The sequence below is a fragment of the Cnephaeus nilssonii genome (genome assembly GCF_951640355.1).
Source record: "Cnephaeus nilssonii genome assembly, chromosome: X".
NCBI lineage: Eukaryota > Metazoa > Chordata > Mammalia > Chiroptera > Vespertilionidae > Cnephaeus > Cnephaeus nilssonii.
The window spans coordinates 8,502,267-8,516,073 of NC_137071.1; the positions used below are offsets into that span (position 1 = coordinate 8,502,267).

At 41.3% G+C, this 13,807-nt stretch overlaps 1 protein-coding gene across 7 annotated transcripts in view; it reads right to left on the reverse strand.

Moving 5' to 3' along the window:
* BCLAF3 (BCLAF1 and THRAP3 family member 3) overlaps positions 1-13,189 on the reverse strand; it is a 58,064-nt gene extending 44,875 nt beyond the window's left edge. For 6 of the 7 annotated variants that reach the window (XM_079764704.1, XM_079764706.1, XM_079764707.1 and 3 more), the window contains exon 1: positions 13,081-13,186. The gene's annotated coding sequence lies outside the window, so the exon portion shown is untranslated. Of the gene's footprint in view, positions 1-13,080 lie in introns of all 7 variants that reach the window. The other variant, XM_079764705.1, reaches the window with a different exon arrangement.
* Between the last annotated feature and the right edge of the window lie 618 nt (positions 13,190-13,807).

The following is a 13,807-nucleotide window of genomic DNA, read 5'->3' on the forward strand; positions in this document are numbered from 1 at the left end:
TTGCTCAGTGGATAGAGCGTCGGACTGTGGACTGAAGGGTCCCAGGTTCAATTCCAGCCAAGGGCACATGCCTGGGTTGTGGGCTCGATCTCCACTAGGGGGCGTGCAGGTGACAGCCAATCAATGATTCTCATCACTGATGTTTCTCTCTCTCTTTCTCCCTCTCCCTTCCTCTCTGAAATTAATAAAGAAATATATATTTTTTTAATTATAATACTCAATTGCTACCTAACTTCCACCAGATAAATATATCAAAACTTAATTAAGCATGATTAACATTTAGTTTGCTTCTGTTTTTTTGCTAAAATATGTCAAATAAGTAAAATTTAAAAGACACAAACTTGATTTTTAAAAATACACTTCAGTCTTGCCCTGGCCAGGTGGCTCAGTTGATTAGAGCATCGTCCTGTACACCAAAGGGTTATTGGTTCAATTCCTGGTCAGGGCACATACCTAGGTTATGGGTTCAATCCTGGTGAGGGCACGTATGAGAGGCAACATTTCTATGTTTCTCTCTCCCTTAAAAAATAAATTAACATGTCCTTGGGTAAGGGATATAAATATATATATTTAAAAGAAACTGATAGCTTTAGGGGCTGAATTTTTAAAAATACGTGATAAGGGTATAATCTTCTATACTACCTATTATTTACATTTCAGTAATGCTCCTCAGTTCTGATACTATAATTAAGTAGTTCTCAACTTACTGGCCCCAAACCTCTGGTGGCTTTCAAAATTATTGCCATAGGTCCATACATAATACATACATCCACCATGCACATATGATGTAATTTATGTTTCATATATTATAACCTCTATTTTACAAATTTCTGAAGATAATGTGGTGACTGCAAAATATAAATGGCTTCTTTCTGCTATGTAGTTTTTTCTACAGAGTACAATTATTATTATGTTGACATTGGTTTTAAAAAGGACTCTTTATAGTCAAACATTTGCAAACTATTGTTATAATGAAATTCAGAAAAGTGAAAGCATATAAGGTCAAAGGACTTGAATCAGATCACTCACCAGAAGAAGTACATTCAGTTCAATTCATTCAGTTATTACACTGCTTCATTCCAAAACAAATTTGAGGCTAGAAAGAACAATTAGTCCAGATGCACTATGAAATTAAGATACTAAAGGGGAAAATGTTTACTTACTAACTCCAAATATAAAAATGCATTCTATTCAACAAATGTTACTGAATACCTATTATTTGCCAGACACTGTTTTGGAGATACAGCAGTGGACAGAAACAGGCAAAAATTTCTGCCATCCTGAACTTTACATTCTACCCAGGTAACTTAAAATTTAACTGAAGAAGCTTTGGATATCAGTTCATACCTATTAAATTGAATAAAAATAATAAACGCAAAGGTTGTGGGGGGGCACACCAAATAGCTTTGGAAATGATTTTAAGACGTATATTATTTTCTGGAAGGTAATATTATTTTCCATTTAATTATTTTGAAAAACAGGTTTGTTGAGATATAATTCACATACCATACAATTCACCTATATTAGGTTTACAATTCAACGTTTTTTAGCATGGTCACAGGAAGGTACAACCATCACCACAACCTAACTTTAGGACATTTTCATCCCCTCTAAAAGAAGCCCATTAGCACCATTCCTCCCCTCCTTCATAAGCCCCTGCCTGACAACCACAAATCTACTTCCTTTTTCTATGGATTTGCCTATCCTGTGCTTTTCATTTAAACAAAATCATACAATATGTGGTCTTTTGTAACTGGCTTCTTTCCCTTAGCATAACATTTTCAAAAGTCATTTCTGTTTTACCATGTAGAAGTACTTCATTTTTATGGCCAAGTAATATTCCATTTTATGGGTATACCACATTGTGTTTATTCATCCATCTCTCAACAGACATTTAAGTTTCTATGTTTTGGTTATTATGCATAATACTGCTATAAACATTTGTGTACAAGTTTTTGTGTGAACATGTTTTTATTTTTCTAGTATATATACCTAGGAGTGAATTGCTAGGTCATATAACTCTGTTTTACTTTTTGAGAGAGTTACAAATTTTTCCAAGCAGTTCGATCATTTTACATTCCCACCAGCAATGTATGAGAGTTCCAATAGTTCCACATGCCCACCAACATTTGTTGCTCTGTGTGTGTGTGTGTGTGTGTGTGTGTGTGTGTGTGTGTATTATTTCAGAGAGGAAGGGAGAGGAAGGGAGAGATAGAAACATTAATGATGAAAGAGAATCACTGATCAGCTGCCTCCTGCACGTCCCACACTGGGGATCAAGCCCACAACCCGGGCATATGCCCTGACAGGGAATCAAACCATGACCTCCTGATTCATAAGTCAATGCTCAACCATTGAGCCATGCTGGCTGGGCTGTATTTTTTATTTTAGCCATCCTAGTGGGGTGGAGTGGTACCTCAACTGTGGTTATGATTTACATTTCCTTAATGATGGGTAATCTCTAAATATGCAAGTAATTATGAAACTAATATTGCCTAATTTCCTCTAATCTAATAATTTCAGATTAAATGTATTATTCCAAATAATAATTTAAAAGAAATAAAGCAGCTATATATACTAAGATGTTTGTATCAGCTTTATAATAGGAAAGAAAACCACTCAAACTAATTACAGCCCAAATGCCTAACAATCAGTAAAAGATTAAACCAATTTAATATATATACGTACATCTAGTCACTTCCTACCTTTCTCCCGGCCTTATGTATGTCTTTTCCTCCACATACACCACATTAGTGTTCATACCACATAGACGGCCTTCCCTCAGTCTGCCTGACAAACCCCTATTCTTTCAGGAATCTTTGACCATCATATCCCCTGGGAGTCTGTCCTTGACTTTATTTTTTCCCCTGAGTTTCTTCCTGGGAATTCTGGGTTTGTTCTGTGATTATTTCAATACATTGTGATTATTTATTTACATAATTATATTTATTTCAACAGGCAAAAGAGTCCAAACAGCATATTACAGAACACAAAATCAAATGACTTACAGACATCTAAGATATTCAACCTCATTAGTAGCTGAGTAACAAATTAAGATCACAAACATCCTACCTACACCCATCAGATTGATACAAAAAAGAATTTGAAGTTGCATGTTCTAGAGTGCTGGTAAGGATGTGCAATGATAGGGACTCTCATATATTGCTAGGTGAGTATACATAAGTCTAACCAATTTGGAAGGGGCTGGCAATACCCATTAAAGTTGAGCATGCTTATATCCTACAGCCAAGCAACTCCACTCAGAGACGTATCTTAGAGCAACACAAATTGCTGGGCTCTACGCCAGGGGTGGGCCCCACTTCTAGCAAGTTCCCAAGTGATGCAGATGCTGATGCTGCTGGTCCTGGAACTAGAACCACTGGGTTAAAGGGAAGGGAGGAGGTCACTTGGGAGAAAATGTTTACAAGTAAAATTTACTGATTACATGATAAAAATAAGTGCTAGAATATTTTCCTTTGCTAATATTAAAATTAGCTTCATTGAAATTCAAACTATTTACTCAAAATAGGTGAATTTTACTGCATATAAATTATACCTCAAAGCTATAAACAAATAAACAAACAAGCTTTGGGTGAGGAAAATGCTCTAAGATTAGATCGGATATTACAGAGATGTTTGCACAGCTCTGCAAACATACTAAAAACCACTGAATTGCACACTTCAAACCTGTAAATTATATGTCACTAAAGCTGTTTCTTAAAAAGTTAACTGTGGCCCTAACCAGTTTGGCTCAGTGGATAGAGCGTCAGCCTGCGGACTGAAAGGTCCCAGGTTCGATTCCGGTCAAGGGCATGTACCTTGGTTGTGGGCACATCCCCAGTAGGGGGCGTGCAGGAGGCAGCTGATCGATGTCTCTATCCCTCTCCCTTCCGCTCTGTAAAAAATCAATAAAATATATTTTTTTAAAAGTTAACTTTGTTTGTAAATAGCTTAGTGCAGGTCAGCTAGTACTGAAAAGTACTGGCTCGAGGGCTTAATGGATAAGTGAGGAGAGTTCATTTAAACCCTAAAGTCTGAGGTAAGAATGGTTTTTACATTTTTAAAGGATTGTAAAAAAATCAAAGAATATGTGACAGAGGCTATCTGCAGCCCACAAAGCCTTAAAAATTTACTATCTTAAGTAGTAAATTTATCCTATACAGAATAAATTTGCTGACCCCTGATTTAAACTAACTTACTTGTGACTAGCAAAGTTAATGAAAGGAACAAGCTTCAGGAGAGGGAGGGAGGGAGGGAGAGAGGGAAAAGGGGAGAGAGAAAGAGATGGGGAGAGGGGAAAAGGGGAGATGGGGAGAGGGGAAAAGGGGGAAAAGGGGAGAGGGGGAGAGGAGAAGAGGGGGAGGGGAGGGAGAGGGAGAGGAAGAGGGATAGGGAGAGAGGAAGAGGTCAAGAGGGAGAGGGAAAGAGAGAAAGAGGGAGAGGGAAGAAGAGGGAGAGAGGGAGCAGGAGAGAGATCAAGAAGAAAAGAGGGAGATGGACAGAGGGAAGGAGGGAAAGAGGGCAAAGGACCTGAATACACACTTCTCTGAAGAGGCCATACACATGGCTAATATATATATGAAAAGATGCTCAAGCTCACTAATCAGAGAAATGCAAATGACAACCAAATGAGATATCATCTCAGGCCTGTCAGAATGGCTGTCATCAATAAATCAACAAACAAGTGTTGGTGAGGATGTAAATTGACACAGCCACTACAGAGAACAGTAAGAGGTTTCCACAAAAAAATTAAAATGGAATTGCCTTCCCATTCTTGCTTGGCCCCTCACCAATCTGGCTTTCCACTCCACCACTGCAGCAAACTGCTCTAGTCAAGATCACTAATGAAATCCATGCTGTAAATCCAATGGTTATGGCTCCTCCTCCTCCTAGACCTACCAGCAGCAAGTGACAACCACACCTGCCTCTCAGAAACATTTCCTCACTTGGATTCCAGAATACTACCCTTTCTTGGTTTTCCTCCTACCTATATTCCTTCTGTATCCTTTGCTGGCTTCTCATCTTCCCTGTCACCACTCTGACCCCTAAATAGGGAACCCAGTCTTCCTCTAAATACTGACCTCAGTACATGGACTTCTCATTGTCTATACTTTCTCCCCAGCCTACACTCTCATGGCTTCAAATGCTGTCTATAAACCAACCCCCTATCTTCTGTGCTGCATTCTCACATATCCAACAGCCTACTGGATGCTGTAAACACGTCCAAGAACAAACTCCTAACCTCCCTTCAAAAACTGCTCCTCCTACAGCGTAATAATCTGAAAAATAAAGATTTATAAAATAAAACTAAAAAACACGACAAGTGCTGGCGAGGATGCAGAGAAAAAGGAACCGTCATGCACTGCTGGTGGGAATGCAGACTGGTGCAGCCACTGTGGAGAACAGTATGGAGTTTCCTCAAAAAACTGAAAATGGAACTCCCATTTGACCCAGTGATACCACTCCTAGGAATATATCCGAAGAAACTGGGAACACCAATAAGAAAGGATATATGCACCCCTATGTTCATAGCAGCACAATTCACCATAGCTAAGATTTGGAAACAGCCTAGGTGCCCATCAGCAGATGAGTGGATTAGAAAACTGTGGTACATCTACACAATGGAATACCACGCTGCTATAAAAAAGAAGGAATTCTTACCATTCACAGCAGCATAGATGGATCTGGAGAGCATTATGTTAAGTGAAATAAGCCAGGCAATGAAAGAAAAATACCACATGATCTCACTCATTTATGGAAAATAAAGAACATTATAACCTGATGAACAAAAAGATAGATACAGAGGCAGTAAAGCACCGAACAGACTGTCAAATTACAGCAGGAAGGCTGGGGAGTGTTGGGGAAGGGGGGAGAGAGATCAACCGAAGTACTTGTATACATGCATATAAGCACACCAATGGACACAAGACACTGGGGGGATGGGATGAGGGCATGCGACAGGGGGTAGGGGAGGCTGGGGGAAGGTCAATGGGGGGAAAAAAGGAGATATATGTACTACTATATGTAATACTTTAAACAATAAAAAAATAATAAAATAAAAAAGCTAAACCTGAGGAGACCAGAGCTTGGGTAGTTATTCTCTTGGCCACAGTGGCTAAGTGTTATCACCAGTTTTCAGTAAGCAGGAGCTAGAAAAGATGCAGAATTCCATTCTTGCCTAACATTATCCTACTTGGATTTCGTGAATGCAATATATTTCTCTCCCACACTCAAAAGGATATAAAGAAGTGGGGAATGAGGGCATTTAAAAAGTATTAAGTACAAAAGTGAACAAAAATGCAAACCTTCCTAAATACCCCAATTGTTGTACATAAAAGCAAAAAATATACCTCATAGCAAAAGAAATTGGAAATGTAACAAAATACATGTAATTATAAAATATGATTGTATAGTTGAGACCAAATACATCAGCCCTAGCAATCAATGTGAATGAATGCACTTAATCACATATTGAAAAAGTTTCAATTTGGATCACAAAACAAAATTCAAGGTGCTGTACAAAAGACGCACCTACAATAAAGTGATTCTGAAAGGTTAAAAATAAAAGGGTGGCCAAAGTATACCAGGCAGATGTTTCCAGAAAGAGAGCAGGGGGTGGCAATCCTGGGATAAGGTTAGGTAGAATTCAAGTCCCAGAAGCCTGCATACAAAGAAAGACACTTTTCAATGCTTAAAGCCACAATTCTGATGAAGACAGAGTAAGTTAACATATATATATTCACATGCATGTGACATAGCAACCACCTTTATGAAACAAAAACTATAAGAGATGCAAGGAGATATAGATAGAAACACACTAATAATAGGTGAATTTAATATAGCATTCACAGTAGCATATTAGGTGAATCAAAAATAAGGAGATAGAAGATCAAAATAGCATAAGTAATAAAGTAAATGTCAAGGATATTTATCAAATTTGCCACTCTCATATTAGAGAATACACATTCTTCTAAAGTGCCCACACTACAATCACCAAAAATAATCATATATTAGGTCACAAAGAAAACATCAGTAACTTCCACAAAATAGAAATGTTACAAACAATACTCTTATCATAATGCAATAATACTACAATTTACTATAACAAAAACAAACAAACCAAAAAAAAAATCCAGAAGAACCCTTCCACCTAGAAATTTTAAAACCTATTAAATCATCTCTGGTATTCTATAACTAAAATTATAGGTTTTTAAAGAAATAATGAGAATGAAAGTACTACATATCAAGAGTCCATGATATGCATTTTTAAAGCAGCGATCAAAGGAAAAATTCATTGCACTAAATATATTTATCAATACAAATGAAAGAAAACCTATAAATTCATTTCCATGGTAAAAATAACCTAAAAAAAATAACAAGGTAAACCAAAAGAAAGCACAAGAAAGAAAATAATAAAGATAAAAATAGAGGAAGAGAATAGAAAACCAGATCTAAGTAATAACTCAAAATTCTGTACTTTTTGAAAATATTAAAATAGATAAAGCACTAAATAACTTGATTAAGAAAAAGGGGAGCCCTAACCGGTTTGGGTCAGTGGATAGAGCGTCAGCCTGCGGACTGAAAGGTCCCAGGTTCGATTCCGGTCAAGGGCATGTATGAACAAAAAGATAGATACAGAGGCAGTAAAGCACCGAACAAAAATCTGATGATTTTTATTTCCCCATTGCAGGCACATCCCCAGTAGGAGGTGTGCAGGAGGCAGCTGATTGTCATCGATGTTTCTAACTCTACCCCTCTCCCTTCCTCTCTGTAAAAAAAAAAAATCAACAAAATATATTTTTTTAAAAAAAGAAAAAGGGGAGAGCTCTGGCTGGTGTAGCTTAGTGGGCTGAGCATGGTCCCATGCACCAAAAGGTCACAGGTCATATGCCCTGGTTGCAGGCTTGATCCCCAGTAGGGGGCATGCAGAAGGCAGCCGATCCATGTTTCTTTCTCAATGTTTCTCTCTCCCTCTCCCTTACTCTCTCTCTAAAATCAATATAAACATATTTTTTAAAAAATTTAAGAAAAGAAAAAAGGGAGAAAGCACAAATATATAAAGTAAGAAATGTCAATGGGGAAATAAACATTGAAATAGAAGAGAAAGTTTAAACCACAAGAGATTATTTTGTAGCCCTCTAATAAATTTGAAAATCCAGATGAATTGGAAATGGATAATTTGCTGGAAAATACAAATTATTAAAATCAACTCCATTGGAGTTAGAAAGCGTAAACAGAGTAATTTCCATAGAATAGAGAAAATTATTAAGGAGATAATAATTTCCTCCATGGCAAAGCACCGGGCCCAGAGTGTTTCACAGAGGAATTCAACTAAACCTTCAAATACCAGATAGCCTCAATGCTCTAGAAATTATTCAGAGCCAGTATAACACACACACAAAATATCAAGCCTACAGAAACACCAACCTTTCCAAGAAGATGAACTGGCCAAAGAGACTAAAAGGTATATCCTTTAAGGAAGGAACAAACCCTGGAGCATAGAATCTCAGAAACTAAAGAAGGATGGGGGCTCTCCCTCTGGGGAGCACACCCATGCCTTCCCCCCGCTCCCCCCCCCCCCAGGCACATTACCATTAGCTTCCTCTCTCCCAAACTCCAAGGGCTCTTCCTTTACCTCTGTAACTTGCTTCCTAAGCCCATTTCTTCTAGGAATTACTTTTTTACCGCAATGATTTACCAAATAAATGTTCTCTTCCAAAAAAAAAAAATGAGGCTGTTTCAAGAAAGGAGACTTTCATGGCAAAAGCTGCACAGATATCCAATAAAATAAAAAATGTGACCACATGGCTTCAGTGGAAGGTAAGGAGGCTGAGAAAGCCCATTAGTAACTCCTGCTAACAGTCTAGCTGGAAGGGGAGGAGAGACCTGGATTGCAGCTGGCTGGTAGGGGTCCAGGGAAGAGTTTTCAAAATGGCAGCATCTTGAATAGGTTTATTGTTGATAAGGAGGGACTATGTGCCTGGCACTGAGGATATATTATAGAATGACAGTCATAGTAGAGATGCATGTAGGTCCAACTAGTTTAATGTTTCCTTGATTCCTTAATATCAACTCTAATATAGTCAATATCTCCCAATATTCCACATTTCTTCAATGGTCCAAATTTAATTTTTATCAGCAGTCACATTTTACGTTAATTTAGCAAACATTACTACCAGTGACTGCTAGGGGCCAGGCATACAAAGTTGGAAGAGACCTAGTTCATTTCCTTGAAGATGCTAAGTCTTCAGTGGATAACAAAGATCCCATGAGCACCAGTACTTTCTGGTGCACTAGGTGTGTTGCAACTACTACTTCATTTAATCCCCACATGCCTTTGAGGAAACTGGGATTACCGCTATTGCAAAGGTGAAGAAACCGAACCTCAAAAAGTGATCGATCTGCTCCAACAAAGGACCTGAAACTAAATTCCAGGTTCTCAGACTCCAATACTAACGCATCCCCACCTTACAACTCCTATCTTCAGAAAATTTAATTTTTATCAGCAGTCACATTTTATTTTACTGCCTGGTCATTTCATAGATGCTCAGTTAGCCGAATTGGACTTCTGCACACTCCAGAATGGTTGACATTCTGCATCACATCTAAAATTGCTGTCTAAAGTGTTGGAGAGGATGCAGAGAAAAAGACGGAACCCTCGTGCACTGCTGGTGGGAATGCAGACTGGTGTGACCACTGTGGAAAACAGTATAGAGTTTCCCAAAAAAATTAAAAATGAAACTGCCATTTGACCCAGTGATCCCACTTCTAGGAATATATCCTAAGAATCCTAAAACACCAATCAGAAAGGATATATGCACCCCTATGTTCATAGCAGCACAATTTACAATAGCTAAGACTTGGAAACTGCCCAAGTGCCCATCAGCAGATGAGTGGATAAAAAAGCTGCGGTACATCTACACAATGGAATACTATGCAGCTGTAAAAAAGAAAGAATTCTTACCATTTGCAACAGTATGGATGGACCTGGAGAGTATTATGATAAGTGAAATAAGCCAGTCAGAGGAAGCTAAGTATCACACGATCTAACTCATATGGGGAATCTAATGAACAAAATAAACTGACGAATAAAACGGAACCAGAGACATAGAAGAATGGAACAGACTGATGAATTTCAGGGGAAGGTGGGGATGGGAGGTGGGAGGGGAGTGATTAACCAGGGAACTTCTATTCATATATGCATTACCCATGGACACAGACAATAGAGGGGTGAAGGCCTGGGTGGGGTGGTACCGAGTAGGGGGGGGGTCAATGGGAAAAAACACAAACAAACAAAGGGGACATCCATAATACTTTCAACAATAAAGATAAATTTTTAAAAATTGCTGTCTAAATTTGGAAAGCAGTTTTTATACCCTCTAACTGCCGAGACATTCTGTAGCCTGTAAAGCACAAAGACTATGTTTTATCTATCTTGATTCCAAGGATTGTGTTTTATTTAGCTTTATACCTGTCCTCCTCAACTTTATATATGAAGCCTTCAAATATTCTCTCCTTCAACATTGTGTAGATTATTTCATTCGCCTGATTTTATAATTCTGATATAGTTTTTAATATAATCTGGGGCAGCAGTAATAAAACATCAAATTTAAGGAGTGTGGGGACAAAAGATTTCACAAAATAGCTTTTTTAACAATATATATATTTTATTGATTTTTTACAGAGAGGAAGGGAGAGGGATAGAGAGTTAGAAACATCGATGAGAGAGGAACATCGACGAGCTGCCTCCTGCACACCCCCTACTGGGGATGTGCCCGCAACCAAGGTACATGCCCTTGACCGGAATCGAACCTGGGACCTTTCAGTCCACAGGCTGACGGTCTAGCCACTGAGCCAAACCGGTTAGGGCACAAAATAGCTTTTAAATTCAGATATTTGCTTTTAAAAAATCAAGATGCTTTTGTGCCCTGAAATTTTTACAAGATGACAATCATTAGAAACAAGACAAAGTATGCTTAAATGTACTTTTCCATAAACGTCTCATTTGACCATTAAAACCAACCTGCAGAAAAGGTACGGCAAACGCTCTATAATTTCTAATTCAGAGTTGAGGAAATAGTCCCTTAGAAAAGATAAGTGATCTGTTCAAGGCAATCAGGTAACACTGGAATATAAGGAAGTCCTGACGTCAAATCTCCTCTCACTCTCTGAAGCCTTTGCCTCACCTAGATAACATTTCTTTACTACATTGGTAAAGGTGGAATAAAAGATGCGAAATTGAAATGCTATCAACAAATAACAAGGAATATGCCCTGGCAGTGGGCTCAGTGGTTAGAGTCGGGTTGCTTGTTCAATTCCTGGTCAAGGGTTCCATCCCTGTCTCGGTGGAGGCATGTGTGGGAGGCAAGAGATTGATGTGAGAGAAACACATGGATGTTTCTCTCTCTCTCTCTCTCTCTCTCTCTCTCTCTCTCTCTCTCTCCCTCCCTCCCTCCCTCCCTCCCTCCCTCCCTCCTGTCCAAGCTCTCTAAAAATCAATGGAAAAATATCCTTGCGGGAGGATTAATACAACAAAACAAAAGGATAGCTAGAGAAGGATATCTGTGAGTGGTTGGAGAGAACAGAAATGGCCCACAAAGTATTCCCACAGAAGTCCTTTAAATGTTGCCTTTTGCCAGCTAGGGTGTGGAAAAGGTTACTTAAAGATGGTTGGTGAGAGTGCAAACTAGCACAAACTTTTCAGAGGGAAATTGAGCAATTCACCTTTTTAAAAAAAAAAACACAATTCTATCATCTAGGAACTTACACTAAGAAAGTTAACTTGGTTATGCAGATTTTGCATTTATCCAACAATGTATTTAAGTAGTGAAAAATTGGGAATAACCAACTAAATAAATTACTACCACCATATAAGGGCATGCTAGGTAGTCAGAAAAGAAAAACACGTTACCAAAGAGTATCCACTTTGGAACAGTCATCTCTGCATAGAAAAAGACTGGAGGTTTATACCCAGCATAACCATATGCACAGTGCTCATCTGGATATTTTACAATGTCTCTAATAAGGCGTCCTAAAGGCTTCATGGGGTGGGGGTTGGGACTGAGGGGCTTTCCAAAGAACATTTTAGTAGCCATTTTAAAAATAAACGTTCCAACATAAAGCATTCTTATACCATCACCATTAAAATCGCACTGTATTATATAATATCGCACCCCGGAACTTATGTTAGAAACCAATGTTGTACCAATTTAAAAAAAATGCCGTTGAAAAATAAAGCACTCAGGAATCCACACCGAAACCTTCTCCTTTCGAATTCCAGTCTTTTATTCGGAACAGTTCGCATTCAGAAAAACGCTACACACATTGCCTGGCCACAAGTCTGGCAGACTATTCCGCTCCCACCGGTACTTTCCACTTTGTTCCAGAAAGAAAAGCATCACCTAAGGGCCAACTCGAAAAGCACTTGGGCGGTTTAATATTTGGGAGGCTCTGTCTCTCTCCCATTTCTTTCCCACCCTTCGCCCCTCCGCCGCCCAGGGGGCAATCCTGAACACGCGGGGGCCCAGTCTCCTAACACACCCGTGAGAAGCACCGATGAGCCCATTTTCCGGACACGTTTCCTGAAAAGACAAGTTTTACTCTCCGATGCCAGGGGGAAGCGCAGCCTTCACTACTCCTTCTTCAGGAAGATGCTGCGGCGCGGCAGGAGCGCCCCCCGGAGAAGGACAAAGCGGGGGGCCCCTTCCCTCGGGGTCCCTTAGGCAACGAGTTCGGGGCGCACTGGAGAAAAGGGCACCGTCCCGGACACCGCTCCCCGCATCCCCGCGGCAGACACTCCCAACAGCCCCGCCGCCGCAACCCGCGGGGGCCCGTGGCAGCAGGTGCCCGGGTCGCTGAGCCTAAGGGGGGCACCGGCGCAACGGCCTAAGGTAGTGTCAGGGGAGCGGTTGCCCGGGAGTTCGAGCCGACGCCGCCGCCGCATCCTTCCCGCCGCCGCCGCCGCCGCCTCCTCGCCGCCGCCGCCCCGGCCATTCCAAGAGCCGCCCCTCCCTCGCGACGGACACGCCCTCCGCGCCGGTCGGAGCCTCCACGCCCCCTCCGCCCCGCAGAGCCACTCACCCGTCCGTCCCTCCGTGAGGTCCCGGCCGCCGCCACCGCCCCCTCCGGCCTCGCCCCTAACGCGGCAACCGCCTTCAACCGCTGCGGCACCACCAGCGGGGCCGCGAACCCGGAACCACTTCCTTCCGGAACCGCCTCGTCCCGCCCTAGCCCCGCCCACTGTCCGCGGCTGGGCGACGGGGCTCTCGCGACCCCTGCTCTTCAACTCTTTCCCAGCCGGGATACCCCACCCGGGCGGCTGCGGCCAAGGCGCCTGCGCCCTCTGCCGGCCGTTCCCACCTCTGCCGCTCCGTCCAGAGCGCGTGTGGCGTCTGCCGCCCCGTCAGCCAGGGAGGATCGCTTGGGGCGTTCCAGGTCCAGGAATCATTGGGATTGAAGTTTAGAGACTGGAGCGCACCCCTCAGCGAGGGGCAGGAGCGTGGGCCCCTGGGCCTTCCAGCCTTGTGCAGATGGGCGCGCAGGAGGCCTTCCAGCCCCTGGCGTGGCCCTTCCAGAGCCCTCCCACCTGAACATGCATCTCTGTGGCCTCTCTCCCTACCTACTCGATCGCTAACCATTCCTAAGGGCCTCAAATGAAAGTTCTACCCGAAAAAAAGAAAACCTCCCCTCTGGACCTCCCAAATAGGTTAATGGCACCAACATCTCTCTACCATCAATTCAAAATAGTGACTGATTTTGGTTTGCTGTCTTGATTTTTCTCCTCCCACATTCCATCCACCAGCCCCAA